Genomic DNA, 20,852 nt, shown 5'->3' with positions numbered 1-20,852 from the left:
TGTATTCGCCCACGGTGAAACATGCAAATTCACAGTGAATTCACTCCTGGCAAATTTATTTACCCATCACTAGACACCGCGATTGAACTACCTTGGCCCTGAGTTGGATCCCTGCCTTCTCTTGCAGCAGAAAGCCTGGGGCCCAAAAAAGGCATCGTTGAACACGGGGGGTTGGTAGGGCTCTCCTACTTCATCTACAAGGTAGGCCCTGGTAGCATTATGGGCTTCTAATAAGTACACTTCATAACAGACCCCAATGTTTCTATATATCTGTAACCTTTGGGTGAGTGCTTATTTGTACCTTGGGTACCACTGGAATTATAGCAGGGTGAATGTTACCCCAATGTTTCTATATATCTGTAGCCTTATTATGAGCTAAGGGGGCCCAGCCTGAAGTCCAGTTAGGGGGAGATTTGGGGGGAGTGCTTATTTGTGCCCAGGGTATCTCTGTAACTATAGTAGGGTATAGCAGAGTAATTAAAAAACCCATGTCTTTGTAAACACATGCATCTGCATAAATTACTTATGTGACAGGGGACCAGGGAATGTGCATTGATCAATCTCTCTTGTTTTTCTTTAAACCTAACTCAATATGTCACTATGCTATGTAAAGGTCCTTCTTTTAGAAGTTGCCTTCATAAGTGGGTGCTCATGCTTCTTCTCAAGACTTAAATTTAAATAATTACAAATACCCTGGAAGCCAAACAATACAACCAGCATACAGTAGTCAATTACATGGTACTGACCCCAAATCCAATGGAACATGTTGAGTTGTGTTCCAGGCTGAAATTCCAGGTGTATTTGCTCACTAAATTGCAGAATAAAATATTACAGTCCCTAATGTTGGGACTGTAATATTGGCAGGGAATAAAAACGAACTGGAGCTGCAGAATACTCAATGACTTCAGCCGGGGACCGAAACTCACAAACAATAATGGTGTCATGAATTTTACTTCTATTACATTCCTTTTAGATGTGGTCCTTTTAAACATGTAACACATATTTTGAAGCAGAGCAGAGGTGGGGGGGGGGGGGGGGATAAATTGGAAGCTAATCTATGTACAGGCAGGTGTTTCAAACTTACTGTAAATAATCAGTGCCAGGATGCTAGAGCTGGACAAAGTGAAGGCTTTATAAAACAAGTGCTCAAGGTCATAGGGAAATGCTGCATCATTGAAGGGATAAATGGGTTAAGTGTACATAGAGCTGATTGAACCAATCCAGACAAATGACTTTGTTTTAAAAAGTAAGAAACGTTAGGTTATAATAAAGCACATTTTTGTCATTGGAAAGGAAATTTGCATGCAAGAACCTGGATAAACCATTCCAGGAAAGTGATAAAAAAATCCATTCTGTATATTTAACTTCCCATATTCTACAGACCAGCTTTTAATATTCCTTCATTATTAATGCTACAAAGTTACCCAGCCTTTGATCTAATTTTAATTGGCCCAAACAGTAGGGATGCAGACAGACAAAAATGGGCATATTGATGCTGTTCATGAATGCTTTTCTGTATTATTGCACATAGGATTGGTACCCCATGTCCTGGTACACCTATTGATGTAGGTGAAGCAGTAAATAAAGTGCACTTAGCCGTGGGACTGGAACCAAAATACCTGTTTGTGCTACACTGATGTAAGCTTGAAGAAATAAGGAGCAGGAAAGTATTTAATACACTTTTTTTTGGATTTCTGGAATTTTGTTATTTTAAACAAATCAGGATCAAGAGATGCAATGTGCACAGAGAAGGTGTGTGTGTTGTTGTTGTGTGTGTGTAGTGATGGCTTTTAGCTGCTAAAAGCATTTGGTTTGATCCCTTCCTTCCCTTTCTGATAACAGACAGAGTCATGCCCTAAAGCTTTCCATTGAGACATCAGCAGGGGACATAAAAAGAACTATTACAATGTGAGTGAGAGCCATGGCTTTCAAAGATCTGCTTTTCGGTCTACAAAGTGCTCCTACCCTCTAGAAGTCAGGTCCAAAGGTACAAAAGTATAATATTAATTTTCAGACTAAATTGTTTGGTTCTTCTCCATCTGGACATTTCAGCTACCGCCAGCAAACGCCGGAGAGATGACAGAAGGATTATTTAGGTAGGAATGACAGTGAGTGTGTAAATAAGAGAAAACAAAAGCTGCTCTGTGAAGTTTTTTGGAAGCTGGCAATTATTAGGATTAAGAGCTACTTAAGAACAGTTGGTAGTTCCATTTGGTAGGGTAATGAAACATAATAGTAACACTTGTCTTTGTGTGTAACTTTCCTAACTTGATCTGCAAAGAAGGGTCGTTTATTTTTAGGTTGGGTTGGGAAATGGTTCTCAGACTGAAGGACTGATCAGTGACCACCTTAAGAGGGATTAGAGGCTTGACTGAGAGAGTCCAGCATAAAGGTATATTTCTTCTGCACTGGATACTCCTGTAAGTCCCTTTTCAGGGTCAATTAGAGCAAGATATTGGGTTGGTTACTTATTTATCTCCTACTTAGGCATTTGGCTAAATGTTTGACACAACAGTGTTTTTATATATTGCTAACCTTATTATAAGCTAAGGGGCACTGACCAAATGTTGGGTCTCAAAGGACTTAATAGATCCAAAGACCACTGCTCTAGGGTTATCATCCTAGACATTAGCATCAGGTCACATGCTCTCCATAACAATCACACGCATTCATCAATCAGAATTGTTTGTTGTATATCCCTATTGCCTGAGCAAATATTCCTAACAGATGTTCCTACTCAGAATTCTAAGTGCCTGTCTTCAATAGAATAGCTTTAAATATGGGACTAATTGTTTCAGACTATCATCCCTTACTCATAAGTAATGGAGGCCAGGGAGACAGATTGCAGATTCCCCTCCATTTAATGTTGGAGGCGTATTTCTTAATTTATTGGATGTGCAGCAATGGATGTTATGATTGGCTTCCTGGCATGGCTTCAGTTCAGGTTTTCCTGTGTGTAATGAAGCATCCTTCAAAAGGGAGAAGTGCTGTAAGTATAGGACACTCCAATGGAAAAAATAGAATGGCCTCTGTTGATGGCATCTAAACGCTTCATATAGCCATCCTACTGTGTCCTTTAGTTTGCTGTAGAAGATAGCCCAACACAAAGATTGACAATGCAAAAAAAAACCCATTAAGAATGTTCATCTTACTTTACAAATGAAGATTATTGTATTATTTTGGGTTTATGATGTAACAGTACAAACACCAGAATTGAGGACACACTGGTGTTTAGATGATCTCTTCTAAGAGAACTGTGCGTAAATCTTCCAACTCCAGTTGTAGGAACAAAGAACATGGAGTAAGAGGAGCTGGGGAAAAGCTTAATTAAGCAATGTTGCTTTAAGAATACAAACCTGAACTACTGCCCAGACAATATGCTGAGATCTGTAGTCCATCAACAACTAAATAATGCATGGTTGAGCTGTTTTTAGCTCCTTTTTCCATATGGAAGGGGCTACCTATCTCCCAGTGGTAAATGGGGTTACAGTAGTACCTAACACCCAATAAATTTGGTGCAGAGCTGTTAATGTATAACATTCCTTGGTTCAATGTAGTGCCCTGCAATGATATGTTTGGGCTGTTACAAAAACTCATTTAATACATTCATTTGTCATGCATTCTGACTTCAGCAACTATTTTAATCTAATTAATGTAATTGCTTGTTTATTCACCCCTGACAGTGAATGATTCCCGGCATTTTGTTTCATATTCTTGGTGGTGATTGAGAAGATGTACTCTTTAGTCTTTTCTTTCAGAGTCACTGACTCCCATTCACCAAAGGAAGCCTTATTTATTCTACAGTATATGAATTGCTCCTTTTTATTTCCTTCTTAGCGCTCTTCTTCTTCATCTGATGTATTGGAATTGCAAATTGAGTTCTTTAAATGTTTTTGATACAAAGACAAACAGTTTTTTTCCTGCTCTTCTGTGAAAGAAGTGGGTGTAAATGTTTCATTAGTGTCTAAAAGAAATGTACAAATGAATTTTGATTGTACTGCAAATGTTCCAAAAAGGAGGTTCTTTTAGCTACTCTTATGATGCCCCTCATTTGGTGGACCAACACAGATTTGGTGTACCCAAATATCTACCTACTGGGCCATGGCCCAAGATGGCTTTCTTTTATGTGGGTAAAGTTGACCACATTGTCAATGTCATAACCTATGTGTCTAATTACATTGAATCTCTAAAAGTTGTGTACAAATCATTATTGGTTGTATTGGAAATGGTCTAAAGAATAGTGATGGGCAAATTTGGGGCGTTTCACTTCGCCAGAAAATTTGCGAATTTCCCGCGAAATTTGCGAAACGGTGAAAAATTCATGAAACGGCACCGGCGTCTCGTTTTTGATGCCAATGTCTGTTTTTTTGGCGCTGGCGCAAATTCACTGAAGAAAATGCGCCGGCATCCAAAAAAACGGACGCCCGCATCCATTTTTTTTTTGACGCCGGCGAATTTTAGCTGGCGGTTTTGTGAATTTATTCGCCGGAGCGAATCAGGGGTATTCACTGCTAATTCGTGCCAGGCGAATAAATTTGCCCATCACTACTAAAGAATATACCACTGAGAGACAAGACCTTACTTGGTATTCCACCAAAGAGATAATGCCCTGCTAGTTTTTTGATAGACCGCCAAAGAGATAAGACCCTACTAGTTTAGTGGACCCTGCATTTTTGATGAACCATGTTTCCCCAAGAAAATTTCCATGGCACCTAGCCCCCAGATGGCATAGGCAATAATCATGAAAGATACATTGTTTATATGGGAGAAAGTCTACAGCTATTTATTGACATATTTAATCAACACTACAATCTGTCACTATAACATTTGCTTTTATTGTCAAATGATATAATAACTAGAACCTGATTGTTACGATCATCGCCAAAGGGATAAGACCATGCTTGTTTGGTGGACCTTAATTGTCTAGTAGATCACATCTCCCCTATAAAAACTGTCTACTTTAAACAAAAAAAAACTATTTTTAGGAATCTTTTGGTGTGTATGAACCTCCAGTCATGTGTTCAGTCTACTAAAACTTATACTTGACTGAAGAGAAAAATAGAATTTCCTACCAATCAAAGAATGCATTTAGTTTGATTTATGGAGGTGAGCATATTCTATAAACCTGGCCCAGGAAACATTTTAATTAGACAAACTTGAGGTCCACTGCACAATGTGAATGAGTAGATCATAATTGCACCAAAAAACTCTTTTTACATGATATTATTATTAATATTGGTTGAAACAGCTTATTCTTTTGTTCCTGTTTTCCTTTGATATATAGACATGTCATTTGGATAAATCCTCGTCGAGCAGCAGAGAGTCTGAATGTGCTGAAATGATACTGGTACACACTATTACAATGTGCCTTTCCGTTCGCAACATGATTTTTTTTTCTTTTCCCTGCCTGCATTCACTTTCTGACGTTGTCCAGCTGTTTTCTATTTTGTTCTCAGAGCCTATTTAATATTCACCATTGGGGTTATGTAAAAGCTTCTTTATAAATCAGCTGCCATAACTGTGACTCTGACCTTAACCACTTCCCCCTTTGCTGAAGCCGAGATTGGGAAAAAAAACATCTGAAATCGCCCAGGAAATGTCTTTGTTATTTGTTGTGATTACTTGTGTCATTGATTGTTTCATGCGCCGCATCCTTCAAAATGTTTTTGAAGTCAGCGTGCTGAGGACAATGAGCTGGTGCAGTTACCCTGCAGCAGTAAATTAACTGAAGAAGTATATCCAACGCACGCGGCAAGGGGGTTAAAAATAAAAGTTACTTTTTTATTTATAGAAAAAACATCAACTGACATAAAACTGTGTTTAAGGGGCTGATTCACTATGGGTCGAATATCGAGGGTTAATTAACCCTCGATATTCGACTAGGAATTGAAATCCTTCGACTTCGAATATCAAAGTCGAAGGATTTAGCGCAAATTCTGCGATCGTACGATCGAAGGATTATTCCTTCGATCGAACGATAAAATCCTTCGAATCGAACGATTCGAAGGATTTTAATCCAACGATCGAAGGAATATCCTTTGATCAAAAAAAGTTAGGCAAGCCTATGGGGACCTTCCCCATAGGCTAACATTGACTTCGGTAGCTTTTATCTGCCGAACTTAGGGGGTCGAAGTTTTTTTTAAAGAGACAGTACTTCGACTATCGAATGGTCGAATAGTCGAGCGATTTTTACTTCGAATCCTTCGATTCGAAGTCGTAGTCGAAGGTCAAAGTAGCCCATTCGATGGTCGAAGTAGCCCAAAAAACACTTCGAAATTCGAAGTTTTTTTAATTCGAATCCTTCACTCGAGCTTTGTAAATGTGCCCCTTAGTGTTGGGTGAAAGTGATTATAGTTTCTCACTGATTAATAAAAAGTTTATGCCCATACCTTGTATTTCATACCCACTTCTATTCTTTGATAGTAAAATCTTCAAGCCAGACCCTCTCTATCTCCTGTATCAATCATTTTTGTATCTAATCTGTATGACGGATATAGGCAACCCTTTTAGACTAGAGGAACAGAACTTTTGTTTGAAGGAGCATAGGTGGTTTATCAGTGAGCGAGGTTGTAGAATGCACTGCCGGGTGATGTTGTGATGACTTTGTAACGAATCGCACTCACCTTAGTGGTCTAGTGGTGCGGCGGGGGCGACCGCCATGCCGATCCTCTTCTGCCTCCAGGTCTGTTATTTAGGGTGCACGCAGAACACTTCTGCTTCTTTTATAGGCGCAGGCGCGCTGGCGTCAACACATTGGCATGAAAGTTTAGAGTATTTAAAGCCACAGTACACATTTTCACACTGCCCGTTATAGGAGTTTGTTCCTTTTGCTTCTGAGCATTTGTGCTATCTGTGTATCTGATTCTGATTTCTGTGACCCCTGCCTGGCTTTTTGACAATTCTGACATCTGTATCCTGACCCCTGCCTGATATCCGACTTCACGTATTCTGTATCCCTGCTGATTGACCCTTGCCTGCCTGACTTCGTTTGTACTCTGCCTGCCCCGACCCGGCCTGATCTTACTACTATTCTGTCTACGCCTTGTATTGTGACCATCTGCCCAAAAGACTTTGCATTACAGTTGTACCCCTTAGCTTGTTCAGAACCCCTTGCTTTGCACTTCTCTTAATAAGACCTGGCAGCATCCAATTAGCCGAGGGCTCCTCCCGAGGTGAGGCGGCTGTTAAAGGCGGAAGCAAAAGCCGAGAACAGGGTGCTTAGCATCGGTTCTGAATTTAGGGTGCCAACCGCGACAGACTGATTCTGTTAATGTCTTTAAGAGTGGCTTAGATGATTTCTTGGACAAGAAGAATATCCAAGGATATAGTGATGTTAAAATTGACAATTAGTATAGATATTGGTACTGTATATATAGTTTATGTGAGTGTATGGAGGGGTTGTTGTGAGTGTGTGTATGTATGTGCACTGGGTTTCATTTGGAGGGATTGAACTTGATGGACTTTGGCCTCTTTTAGACCCAATTTAACTATATAACCCATCTATTGTATAACACTGTGGAATTGTAAATGGCTTATAATGATTTAAGTGGTAATTTATCCTAGGTTGAACATGAGGTGGAATGGAACAGGTTAAGTACACATTTGGTGCAGTTTATATATTGGAACCGATGGGTGAGAGACAAATTTCGGGATGGATTGATCATAATTATGGCAATTACTTTTATGATTTGTATGGCAATTCCATCAAGCCTGGTGTTTAGACGGAAAGGGAAAACTCTTGTAGTTCTGGCACAGTTATGTATGTTTTGCAGTCCCCTTTGTGATTATTACTATATCACAAGAAACCCAACACCACCATCATTTCTACTGAAAAAAAAGGCATCCCCATGTAATACATAGTAACATAGTAACATAGTAACATAGTAACATAGTAAGTAAGGTTGAAAAAATACACATGTCCATCGAGTTCAACTTTTTTTTTTTCTTTTTATTAACTTCCTATCTGCCAGTTGATCCAGAGGAAGGCAAAAAAAAAAAAAAAACATCTGAAGCCTCTCTAAGCCTCTCTTAGAGGGGGAAAAATTCCTTCCTGACTCCAAAATGGCAATCGGGCTAGTCCCTGGATCAACTTGTACTATGAGCTATTTCCCATAACCCTGTATTCCCTCACTTGCTAAACACCATTCAACCCCTTCTTAAAGCTATCTAATGTATCAGCCTGTACAACTGATTCAGGGAGAGAATTCCACATCTTCACAACTCTCACTGTAACAAACCCCTTCCCAATATTTAGGCGGAACCTCTTTTCTTCTAATCAGAATGGGTGACCTCGTGTCAGCTGGAAAGACCTACTGGTAAATAAAGCTTTAGAGAGATTATTATATGGTCCCCTTATATATTTATACATAGTTATCATATCACCCCTTAAGCGCCTCTTCTCCAGCGTGAACATCCCCAATTTGGCCAGTCTTTCCTCATAGCTAAGATTTTCAATACCTTTTACCTTTAATCATATACAAACGTGCCACAAATGCACCTGCTCCCCCGTATTAAAGATTTCTGTTTAACATGCTGAGATGAGCATCCAGCAGTCACAACGCTTTAGACATTTATAAGAATCCGGGAAGGTTTGATGTGATGTTTTGCACCTAGAAACTGTGAGGCAATATTGTTTCCTGCATCTGTCATCCATACTCCTGTTTGGCGTACATAAGTATGTGTTCCAGAAACCCAGGAGATTATTTCAGATGCAGCTGATTGTGCTTCCAGCAGATTTCCTCCCACACCTTTTACACACATATCTCTAGGTTGATAACACGTGGAAGGTTAGACACATAACGTAGATAATCTACCCTGTGCCTGTGGGGCAAAATTTTTCTCCCTGACAGTTTGTTGTCTATGAAGGAGAAACATTTGATTTGTTGCATAAAAATCATGGTTTTTACCCACCATATGTTTTTTATTTCAAAGGAGGTAGAACTGTAATATAATGGAAAAGCTTGGAAGATGATTCTCTTTATTGAGGAGAGAATCGTGGGATTGTCTGTGTGTGAAATGTGTGTGTGTGGAGAATTGGTAATCAGTATTAAGAGGTAAATACATTGATATGCATGAGATATTTCTGTTGCAGGTCTTCCCTTCGCTTTTGTAAAGGTTTCACTAGTGTCACGTTCGGCACCCTATAACCAGAACCCAAGCTAAGCTCCCTGGTCTCGGCTCTCACTTCTGCCTTTAACCACCGTCTTTCACCTCGGGAGGAGCCCTTGGATGCCGCCAGGTCTTAATAGAGAGAGGAGCAAAGCTAACGGTTCTGAACGAGCAAAGGGGCACAATCGTCTTACCAGGATACTGGAATGGAAGAACACCACAGGAGAGCAGACCAGACAACCCAGTGTGGAGCAGGCAGACCGGGCCAGCACAAGCAGATAGAATGGTCAGACAGGCTGGAATCAGGATAGAGAGCGTACAATAGTCAATGGACAGGCAAAGGTGGGATTGGAGAGGTCAGAGTAGTCACAAGCAGGCAGGATCAGGATTGGAGAGATCAGAGTAGTAACTCAGGCAGGCAAGGGTCAAAACACAATAGATCTGTCTGGCTTCACGAGGAATAACACCCAAGAACTTCTAAATAGAACTTAACAACAGGCACTTAGCTGAATACTGAATTGCCCTTTTAACCGTTTGAATTTGGCGCCATTGCACGCTGACATCACATGCCAGCATCACTGCGCCTTTAAGAAACAGACGTGCGCGCGGCGCCCACCTTAGAGGAAGCCGGCACCAGGAATTAAGAAGGAGCTGCGCAGCGGGCGTCCACGCCGAAGGAGCGGCAGTGGACCACGCTGCCCACTAGACCACCAGGGGAAGTCCTGACATTTAGTTGTGAGTGTAGATTCATTCGGTCATTGCCTTGGAAACTACCAAATCCCAATGTTAATTTTAGCTTTTTGGGAAATACAGGTATAGGATCCATTATCAAGGAAACCGTTATTGAGAAAGGTCCGAATTGCAGAAAGGAGGTCTCCTGTAAATTACAGTATAATCTAACAATTCAAAATGTTATTTCTCTGTAATAATAAAACAGTAGCTTGTACTTGACCCCAACTCATATATATAAATAAACTTATAATAAATCATTATGGGGTGCAAGACCTGCCTATTCGGTTAATTTAATTTAAAACGTTTTTTTAGTAGACAAGGTATGGACATCTAAATTGCAGAAAAATCTCTTATCTGGGAAGCCCCAGGTCCTGAGCATTCTAGATAACAGGTCCCATACCTGTAGTTAAAGGGCTAACTTTTTTTTTTAACCTGAACTTGACTCTAACCAACAACTTCCCAGCCAACACCCAAACAAGCCTGAAATCCTCTTCTTGAATCTTCTCTGATGTGACTCTCATATGAAAATGGAATCAGTCACCATCGGGCAGAGATCAGCACTCTGACATCAACAAAGGGGAAGGGCCTTTCTTGAACAGTGCAAATCATATCATCATTGTGTTTATTGCAGGAGTGTCATACGCAACGGGGCAGATTTATCAAAGGTCGAGATGAATTTTTGAATATTTTTTGTGTACTTTGACCAGGGAATAGTCCAACTTCAATTTGAATTTGAAAAAAACTCAAATATCGAAATGTACTGTCTCTTTAAAAATTCGACTTCGACCATTCGCCATCTAAAACTTGCCGAATTGCTGTTTTAGCCTAGGGGGGACCTCCTAGAACCGATTTGGAGTCAATTGGTGGATTTTGAAAAATATAAGTTTATTTTGGGAAAAACTTTGAATCAAATTCGATCTAATGTGCTATTCCTTTGATTCGTATGATTTGAATTTGGCCAAATATGGACCTATTTGATCGAAAACTGAGTTATTCGACAAAAAAAACTTTGACTTAATTTCAGTTGGTCATTTTGAATTTGAATTTCGAAGTTTTTTCAATTCAAAATTTGACCCTTGATAAATATGCCCCAACATGTTTCGGAACAACAGCCTTCCTCAGGTGCATGCAACAGTGATATGAACAATCGACATATAAACCCTATAACCCACCAGCTCCAGTGTATTGCCAGGTACTGTACATAGGTTAGTAAAGAAACAATGGAGTATTGCCATCTGGTGGTCTACTCCCTAATGGCACCTACACAATACATGTGTATATGTTCAATATGAAAGTCAATGTAGTACTTTCCTACCCATAGTTGCATCATTCTCATGGCATTAATTAGTCCAAATTTAAGCATATATTCAGTCCATAAGTAAGTCACAGAAAACCTGGAAAGAGAAGGCAATGCATTACAAAAAGACACTCCAGACTAGAATCTTCCTTTATTCCTAGTGGTTCCGTGTCCCCATCTTATGGATCCATTTTGTCTCATATTGTAAGAGAAGCTGCTTTCTGCCCGCACCCATTTCTGGGACCAGCATTTCTTTCAATACTAGCCACCGCAAAGTGTCAGGGCTATGTTTGTATGAATAAAAATGTTTTCCCACCGGTGAATGTGTTTTTTTTAAATCAGGGTCATAGGTAGTAATTGAATATTTGTGTTCTCATATCCTCATCTTGATCTTTCTGGAGGTTTGCCCTATGCACATCATCCCGCAGGGACATTTTAATGCATAAACCACCGATTCTGAATTACAGTGAAGTAACCCTTAATTGGTATCTCATACCCTTCCAGCGGATGTGTGATTATATCGCCTTTGATAATGAAGTTGCAACTCCCACATCCCAGACAGGGAAATGTTCCATGTTTTGGGGGGCCCAAAAACCGTGTTCTAGATTTCATCTCACAAATGTCTGATTTAACCAATTGATCTGCTAGATTCCTACCCTGTTTATAGGTAAATAGTGGTGGTACCTTACGTTTCCCCAGTGTGGGATCTTTTTATAATATTGACCAAAGATGTATGATCACTTTCTATAACTATTTACTGAGTGGGCCATTTTCACTACCAAGAGGAATATGTTGTTCAACTTGCTTCTTAACCGTTTTTCCTGTTAGTAAGTCCTTTCTATCTTTCTATTCTTTAAGGACCTCATCCCTTATATTGCATAATGCCTTATAGTCGTATCCCCTGTCCACAAACAACTGAGAAACTGAGATCAATGAATTACTGCCTAGTTGGGAATCATTGGCTTTATGGTAGGGCATGAGCAAACCTAGGGGGTCTGTTCCTGTTTTAATACAGTGGGACACCTATGGTGGGATAGTTTTATGGTTCTCTGTACGCTTAGGATGGCAGCTCTTTGCCCATGACCAAAATGTGGTTTCCTGCTAGAGTCAGCAAACCTTCATTGAAGTCTTCATCTTCTTCTTCTTAATATTTAATTTGATGAATGAAAATGAAAATTGTGAAGGTACACTGATCATGCATCTCTGTTCTAGGAGGACACATCTAGGTTGTAGAGGAAAAAGGACAATTAACCAATTGGCTAATGAAAATAAAGATCTTTTTGCAATTCATACACTGCAATACTGTATATTAGCTAAACCATGCCCAAGGTTAAACCCTTCATCAAGGCTCAAAGCTTTTTACAGGCCCAGCTCTGTTAATAAAATAATACATCCTGCAACCTGTCATGTCACATTGAGCACATGTTTCATCAACATAAATCTGTCTTTCCAGATTGAAGCTGACATCATAATCACTCTGTCATAATTGTTTGATATTTTTTGTGCCATATAACTAAGCATTTAATCCTGTATCTTCCCCCTCTCTCCTTCAGAGGAACACAACACAACATGTCATATTATTACATTTCATTATTTGGGGGGGGGGGGGTTGGAGCCAAATTAGCAGTGAGAGTAGAAAACATGACAGCAGAGTATGTGTCGATGTGCTGGGAACCCGCTCACAGGAGCCGGCACACAATGATTCAACCTCTTCTTTATTTGTGCTTCAAAACATAATAGGATGTCAATACAAGTGGAGTTAGGACGAAATAGATTTCTCCATTCCAGGTGTGATTCCAGAAGGGGCAAATGCATGTATAATTCATTTTAACCCTGTTAGCCTTGGCCTCTCCCTTTCTGATTTAGACTCTCAGTGAACAGAACTCTTACTGATCTAAGATTTGCCACCAAGCCCCCAATAGGACGGATCTGTGAGAAGGTGCTTGAATAGTTAATTAGCAACATCAGGTTGGGTAGGCTTGTACTTCAAAATAAAAGTAGCTCATAAGTGAATTTTTATATGAAGAAGAATACAATACTCGGAGACAGTGATCCCCAACCAGTGGCTCGCAAGCAACATGTTGACCACCAACCCCTTGGCTATTGCTCCCAGGGGCCTCAAACCAGCTGCTTGTTTTCGAATTCTTGGCTTGGAGGTACGTTTTGGTTGCATTAAAACCAGGTGTACTGCCAAACAGAACCTCATGTAGGCTGCCAGTCCACATAGGGGCTACCAAATAGCCAATCACAGCACTTACTGTGCACCACCCAGAAACACATTTTATGCTTGTGTTGCTCTCATCTCTTTTTTACATATAAATGTAGCTCCCGGGCAAAAAAGGTTGAGGACCCTTGGTTTATGGTAAGGCTTTAATCAAACTTCTACTAACGTTGTGCTTGCTAATTGGGAAAACATAGTCATTGTAGTTTTTTGGTATCTGTATGTACCATCTGTTTTGTTTGGCCAAGCACCCAGTAATTTCAGGTCACCTCGGTGGTTTCCTTCAAAAGTAATTTTACACTAGAGGGGTGTTATGGCAGCTTGCAGTCAGAAAACAAAGGAGTTGTATGCAAGGGTGAAACTATAATCAGAACAACATGTTCATGAACAGTGTCCAACACAAGCTCATAGCCTACACAGAAAGATACCATAAAACCAGGGGTCCCCAATCTTCTTTTTACCCGTGAGCCACATTCAAATGTAAAAAAAAGTTGGAGAGCAACAAACGCATGCGAAAAAGATCTTGGGGTGCCAAATAAATGCTGTGATTGACTATAGGTAGCTCCTATGTGGACTTGCAGTCAACAAGAGGCTCTGTTTGGTAGTACACATGGTTTTTATGCAACTAAAGCTTGCTTTTCGGCCAGGAATTCAAAATAAGCGCCTGCTTTGAGGCCAAAAAGAGCAAAATCCAAGGGGTCAGAGAGCAACATGTTGCTCACGAGCCACTGGTTAGGGATCACTGCCATAAAACCAAGCCAATGTAGCCATCTCCTTGTCCTAAACACAATCCAACAGTAAAATCTGAGGGCATAGAATTATCTTTCTATAAATATAAAGGGAAATTATACACAGAAAGATCTAGAGTCCCTTTAATGAGCAGCACTGTACCAACAATAACAACATGCTAATTAGTACCAACAATAACAACATGCTAATTAGTGCAGACACTTAGAAGACCTCTGGCTGGATTGGATTGCACAATCTGCTAGAATGGGTTCTAATTTATGACAGTGGACAGCAAACAGATGGGACTAACTGTACTGCATATTTGTTTGCCCTAGTTTTGTTGGGCATCATGGGAATGTTATGCTTGCCACAATCCTATTGTGCCAAGTCTAAATGGCTAAAAGGGAACATTAGATGGAATCCACAACTCTTTCCAGATGTGTCTATGCTTTGACTTCAATTAACACTTTTAACAAAGAAGGTAATTCGATTTCTATAGTATGGGAGTGCTTGAGAAGTCCTGTGTTGCCATCCACTCTGCTAATTAAGTAATAGTACCACCCAGAAATGATTCCATGGTCAATTAAATGAACAGACTTTCATTAAAAAAAAAAGGGTCTTTTCAGTGGTTACGGAGCACAATAAAGGAATGCCTTTATTCTTTACAACAACCAATTTATCTGTCTTGGTCTTGGTCCATTTTTCTCCACATTCCTACATGACACTGGTATTTAAATCATTGGAGAATTTAGGTTTTACATCCAAAGTTGCAATTGATCTGGAAAGTAACAACCAGCTGGACATCAATAAACAGCACTCTGTGTTTGGTCAGTGTTCATACAATAGCAACGGTAACTACACCATACGGCATAATTACTATAGTCTGTCCAACATCTCATTGCTAAACTAAGGGGGGTAATCAGGGCTGGAACTAGAGTTAGGCAAAAGAGACACCTGCCTAGGGTACAATGATTGGGAGGGAGGCTGGGCAGGTACCTGTTAAAAGGTTTTCTGCCTACCCCTTGTTCCTGGCCATGTTTGCTCCCCTCTGCCACTCTCCCCTCCCTCCACTCTGTTACTCTCTCCTCCCTCCCCTCTGCTGCCATGCTCTCCCTCCCTCACATGCCCTCTGTTGATCTTTCCGCTACCTCCCTTGTTACAATGCATGTCTGCAGATTTGCGGTGTGCACCCAGGGTCGGGGGGGGGGTCGTGTGGGGAGAGTAGTTGCCTAGGATGTCTGATAGACCTGGCCAGGCCCTTGAATTAATATGCAGTCAGGCCTATCTGTGCTGCTAACGATATAACAATTAAAATGTGTGACACAATCATCCTTTGGACTGATGTTAGCCACCGTTTTTATTAAATACAGAAAATGTTACCAACCAATATATAGTACATTGGAAAATATGCATATAAATGCTTACATTTAGGTATCTTAACTGATAAGTAACAATCACATAAAAGTAAATTGTAACCATGGGCATAGTATTTACAACAAGAGAACCCTTCCTTGAAGCGTATAGTGAAATCCTCTGGATTCAAAACCTCCTCTCTCATAGGACCCACCATTCTAAATCTGTGTCTCCAGTAGCTGCCTTCTTCTTAAAGACTATTTCCAAACTCATATTTCATGAATAGGTTGCAACTAATCCAACCAGCTATGGTCAACACAAACTTATTCATGGCATCTAATACCCTGTCAAACTGACAATTTTACTGAATGATTTTACCTTCCTGTACCATTCCCACCATTCTCAGATGACCATGGAACATTGTTGGTTGCCACAAGGGCATTAGTGAGGTTGGGCACTGATGTTGGGGATCATAGACATAATGCCATATACATCATGCAGAATAATGATTTTGCTGAAATTGAAAGCTTCTGAACCTATTGAGGCTATAATGTTCTTTTCCTGAAAAATATTCCCATTGTATATGTCCACTGGGGAGCAGTCATCCTCCTACAGCTTCTTTCCTACCTGGGTGTTTCAATAACTTTGGCCATGTATCTAAAGACATCTTGTATCTTCTACTGTATTTGGCAGCAGCTGTTGCAACAGCTACATAGAGGTGCTAATTTCTTCTCCTTTTGCATTGAATGAGGGGCACCAGGAGATAAAGTGACTTGTCCCAGGTCACAATGAATTGAACCAGAGTCTCTAGGATGAGATCCCACATCAAAAGCTGACCACTTTTTCTCTAGGCTAACTCTTCCTCTGAGCCAAACATAAAAAAATACTGTGGTGCAAGAAACATGCCTACAAGAATTGGTCCTCAAGGACTTTAGTGTTCACATTGGTTTTAAAAATTCAGTGTTTCCACTTTTCATGACAATATCAAAGCCCTGGTCATGAATCTATCAATCATCAGTCAGTGATTCAGCAGGAGATGTTTTCTTCTAAGACGTCCTATGTTTCCATGTTCCCTTCATATGCTGAAATCAGCGATACTGTCATGAGCGCCAAATGTGATGGAAACGCAGACAACTGTAGTTGTCAGAATGTTTGTCATGTGCATCTGAATCTGTTTCTTATATTCTATTTAATCTCAGGAAAGCTGACATATACCTATTACTGTTCAGGAACCCTGCAAGTTGCTTTACTTGTTTTGATGCTATTTATGTTTCTCTCTGTGACTCTCTTTCATTCAGACATGTAATTCTGCCAGCTATGTTTTCCATGACTTCATGTCATGTTTGTGCTAGTCATTACATTCTTTGAGTGTACTGACCCGACCTACTTGCCAGTTTTTCTAATGTTCCATACATCATGTCAAGGAAAGGGAAATGACCTTGTTATATATTTAAATCGCATGTTGTAAATGTAAATTTTTTTTTTTTTTAAAGGGGACCCGTCACCCAAAAAAATTATTCAAAATCCTATTTTATCAGATTAGTCAAGGACAATGAACTTTAATTACACTATATAAATTATTTGAATCTTGTTTCCTTCAGTCTGGGATTTCAAAATTACAGCAAGCAGGCAGCAGCCATTTTGTTGACACTGTTATTAAGACAAGTCTTGTATTATCTCGGAATTTTGTTTGTGCACCAGAATGGGGGACCCAATGTCCATCACCATGCCATGGCCACACAGTTATATGGTAAAGAGAACTGGGGGAATGTGTGGGGAGCAGTGACATCTAAGAAGTGCTGAATTGAAAGTGAAAGTACTTGTCTGCCCCGCCTCTATGCCACGGGCATAGAGGAGGAGCAGACAATATTTGATTGACAGCTGAGATTTTTAAATGAGCTTACAACAGCTATGAATGCTTAAATAAAAAATAAAAATTGGATTTCATGTTTAATTTGAAAAGGACTTTTATTATACAGATTTTTGTGTCTGGGTGACAGGTCCACTTTAAATGAAAAAAAAAAAGGCAAAATAGTAGAGATATGTATCCATTTAGTACATGCTTATTACCTTTGGGCACCTCCATGACATCTGGGGGTCTTGGAAAACTCCAAAGCCATGAAGTCTGTAGGAGACATCTCATCCTGATAGCAGGGTCTCTTGCAGAGGTAAGCTGACTCAAACAGCCTGCCTCTCTTTTTGAGCTGTTCAGAACCTTCAAGCGCTTAGATTATGTTGTGTATCCCTGTGCAGGAAGTATATGCATGCATAAAATAAATACATTTCACATTTTAAAAGGTCATAGTGTCCAAAAAACCATCCTGCTAAATTGTAAAGAAGAACAACAGATATTTTGCTAACATGTTTCCATCTCCCACCATGTCTCCTCATTAGTGATGGGTGAATTTGTCCAGTTTCACTTTGGCTAAAAAGTTGCGAAATGCTTATGCGCGCGCCAATATTCTGACAGTTTTGCAAATTTAGCCAGCAGTAAAATTCACGGCAAATTTGCACCTGGTGGATGCATTGGTGCTGAGTGCAACTAAAGGGACACTTGCATCCAGGGTCTCCTGGTTAATGATCCCCAGTGTTTCATATTGACATCAATCTACTTGAGGATATGTATCTCATAAATCAAGGATTCTGTAAGCATCTCCTTTTTCTTTCTTCTTGCTGTTTCTGCAAAGGTTTCAGACCATTTTTCCTTGATGTCTCCATGAGGGAACATTGGATAAAAAAAATACCCGAGCTTTAAATTTCCAAAAATTCATAGTTTTCAACCCATGAGTCCTATGTCTAATAAAATGAGGTATGATAGGTCTGTTGATTTGATGTATGCAAGATTACATAGATTTTGGCTCAATGGGGATTTATTCACTGTAACCGCTAGCTATTTGCATAGCTCTTACTCAGATGTTATCTCATCTACTGTTATTAATGATAACCCCTGACAGCACACAGAAATAGGACCCATCACGTGAAAACAGATATAAAAGGGTTTGTCATGTCATGGGTCTATAAGGAGATGTACTGGAAACATCGCAGAGTTCATTTTGGAGATGGTCAAATAGGCACATACTGTCATGGGCTCTTGAGCAATTTGAAGTTGCGTTTGCCTGGCACGAATTTGCGGCGAATTCCCGGGTTTCGCCACCAGCGAATAAATTCTTGAATCTCATGCAAAAATTCGCTAGTGCCAATTTGAGATTTTTCTGGAAAACGTTCGAATTGCTCGATTTTTATGGGAACAAACATCTAATGGTTGCAATCATGGGCAGGAGTCTTCATTCCATTATGTGCTTTATTAATGATCCTTTAGACAAAGCTTCCTATACTATGAAGTTGTGTCCCTTAGGAACCTTAAGCAGTGGGTTGGGGGTCCAGTGAGATTTGGTGAGAATGCCTAATTTATTTCTTAAATAAACCATGAAGTCCATTCTGAAGGTCATAGTAGCAGGATGACTGAAACAGCAGTGCTATCATGTAAAAGGTTCATCTTCTGGTACAACAAATATCAAAGAATGTAATATCCCTTCACACACCGAGTTCATAATAGCTATTACTTATAACACAGGTGCATACTATATATTTAAAGATGTTCCTAGGGAATTCACTCTACCCTGAGCTCTACCATACTCGAGTCCTTCGGGTGAATATCACCTGAGTAACTATCCCATGCTACAATCTCCTTGGTGGAACACACACTGACTAGCTAGCCCTTTCTGTCTAACACTCTTCACCTTATTAATCCTGATACTAGGGCCTTCTGATCCCAGGCTCTTCAGTGGCACTTGCTCCTCTCCTGGAGTGGAGTCCAAAAGACAGAATGTGCTCCCTATGCTATGTGAACACATTCCACACCAGGGCATATGTATACTTCCAACCAGCTGGTATGACCAATGATTCCTTTAAAGGGCACCTGTTGCGTAAAAATATTATCCCCAACCAAAGGTGCGGGCTAATAGAGCCCGCATTCCAGTTGGGGATAACAGTATTTTTTTTTTTTCAAAGGATGCCCCTCGCCAGCGCTATTCTACCCCAACCGGGAGGGTGTGCCGTTGTGGTGTGCACAGAGAATTTTATATGAAAACACAAACTTTTGTATCAATTCTGACCTGAACACACAGCTTTTGTAATCATTGCACATAAGCTTAAAATGTGGCCAAACATTTCTTTGGTGCACAAAGCCGAGAAGGAATTAGAGGACATTTGGTATGACTAACACTGTACATCCCCTACACTTGTTTCCTACCTGCTCCTGGCCTTATGTTGATATGTGGTCAATTTTTGTTTCAGACTTATCTACTACCTTTTTACCAGAAGGAAATAATCCAAAATGTAAATAAAACCAGGTCCCCTCAGTAGTCCATTTGCTGGTCACTAGCTGAAACACAATGGAACATTATGGAAAATAAAGTTGAACCGTTCTTTGTTTGATTTATGTCAATGTAGCTTGCATGAACTAGAAATATATATCCAAAATGTCAAGTAAATCTCTTACTTTGCTACCTGAGGCAAACACATATCTGAAAGATCTCTGATATCCATGTTAGTATACTACAGCTGAAGAGTTGGTGCAGTTTGCAGCTAAATACGCTAAGGGAATGTGACACAGAGAAATCTTACCCTAAATTGACTACACAGCAGATGTTCAAATAGAAACTGTCTCCCTGTGGGCCCTAATTGTCTACCAGTATCTCTTCATTCTGACATAAATAAAAGAAACACTTAAATAACACAAATTGTTGTGTAGGCAAAAAGAAAGAATTTTTCTGGAACAGGGGCAAACTTTGCTTCTGGCTGTATGTTTTTTTTTTTAAAATGTTTCTTTTAATAATGAACCTCCCAAGCAACATAAGAATTGAAAGGAACATCTTGTTTTTGAGCCATCAAAATCCATCTGTGCATTGTTTTGTAAAACCTTGCACTTCAGCAGCTAAATGACTGTCAAATTAGTTGGTTCAGCTTTGGCCACTTTTCTTTCTCTTAACCAACTGATGTTACTGGTTTCTCAAAATAATTGTTTTGTAAAAACATTTTCTTCAGCATGTATTTCAAAAGATTATACTCAATATGATCTTACTACATTGAGCATTGTTCCATTCCATGTAGAGAAGAAACTATTTGAGCGCTTTGAGTGGTCCACCACATGTATAAAGGCTATGAATTTTTTCTTTGTCGATGAATCAGGATTTTCTTCATGTTAAGGAGAAGATGTTGATGGGCAATGAGGAGTCTTTAGGGGGAAGTTCCACATCTCAATTTCAAATTGGTTTTTTGATTAAAGGGATTCTGTAATTATTTTTATGATTTACTTTTTATTTCTAAATCACACTGCACACTGCAATTAATTCACTCTACCAATAACAATTGAATTTCTTTAACCAACAAATATATTTTATCTTAGCTGTA

This window comes from Xenopus laevis, chromosome 4S (genome assembly GCF_017654675.1).
Source record: "Xenopus laevis strain J_2021 chromosome 4S, Xenopus_laevis_v10.1, whole genome shotgun sequence".
NCBI lineage: Eukaryota > Metazoa > Chordata > Amphibia > Anura > Pipidae > Xenopus > Xenopus laevis.
The sequence above is the reverse complement of the archived record's forward strand: the minus strand, read 5'-3'. Positions refer to the sequence as shown.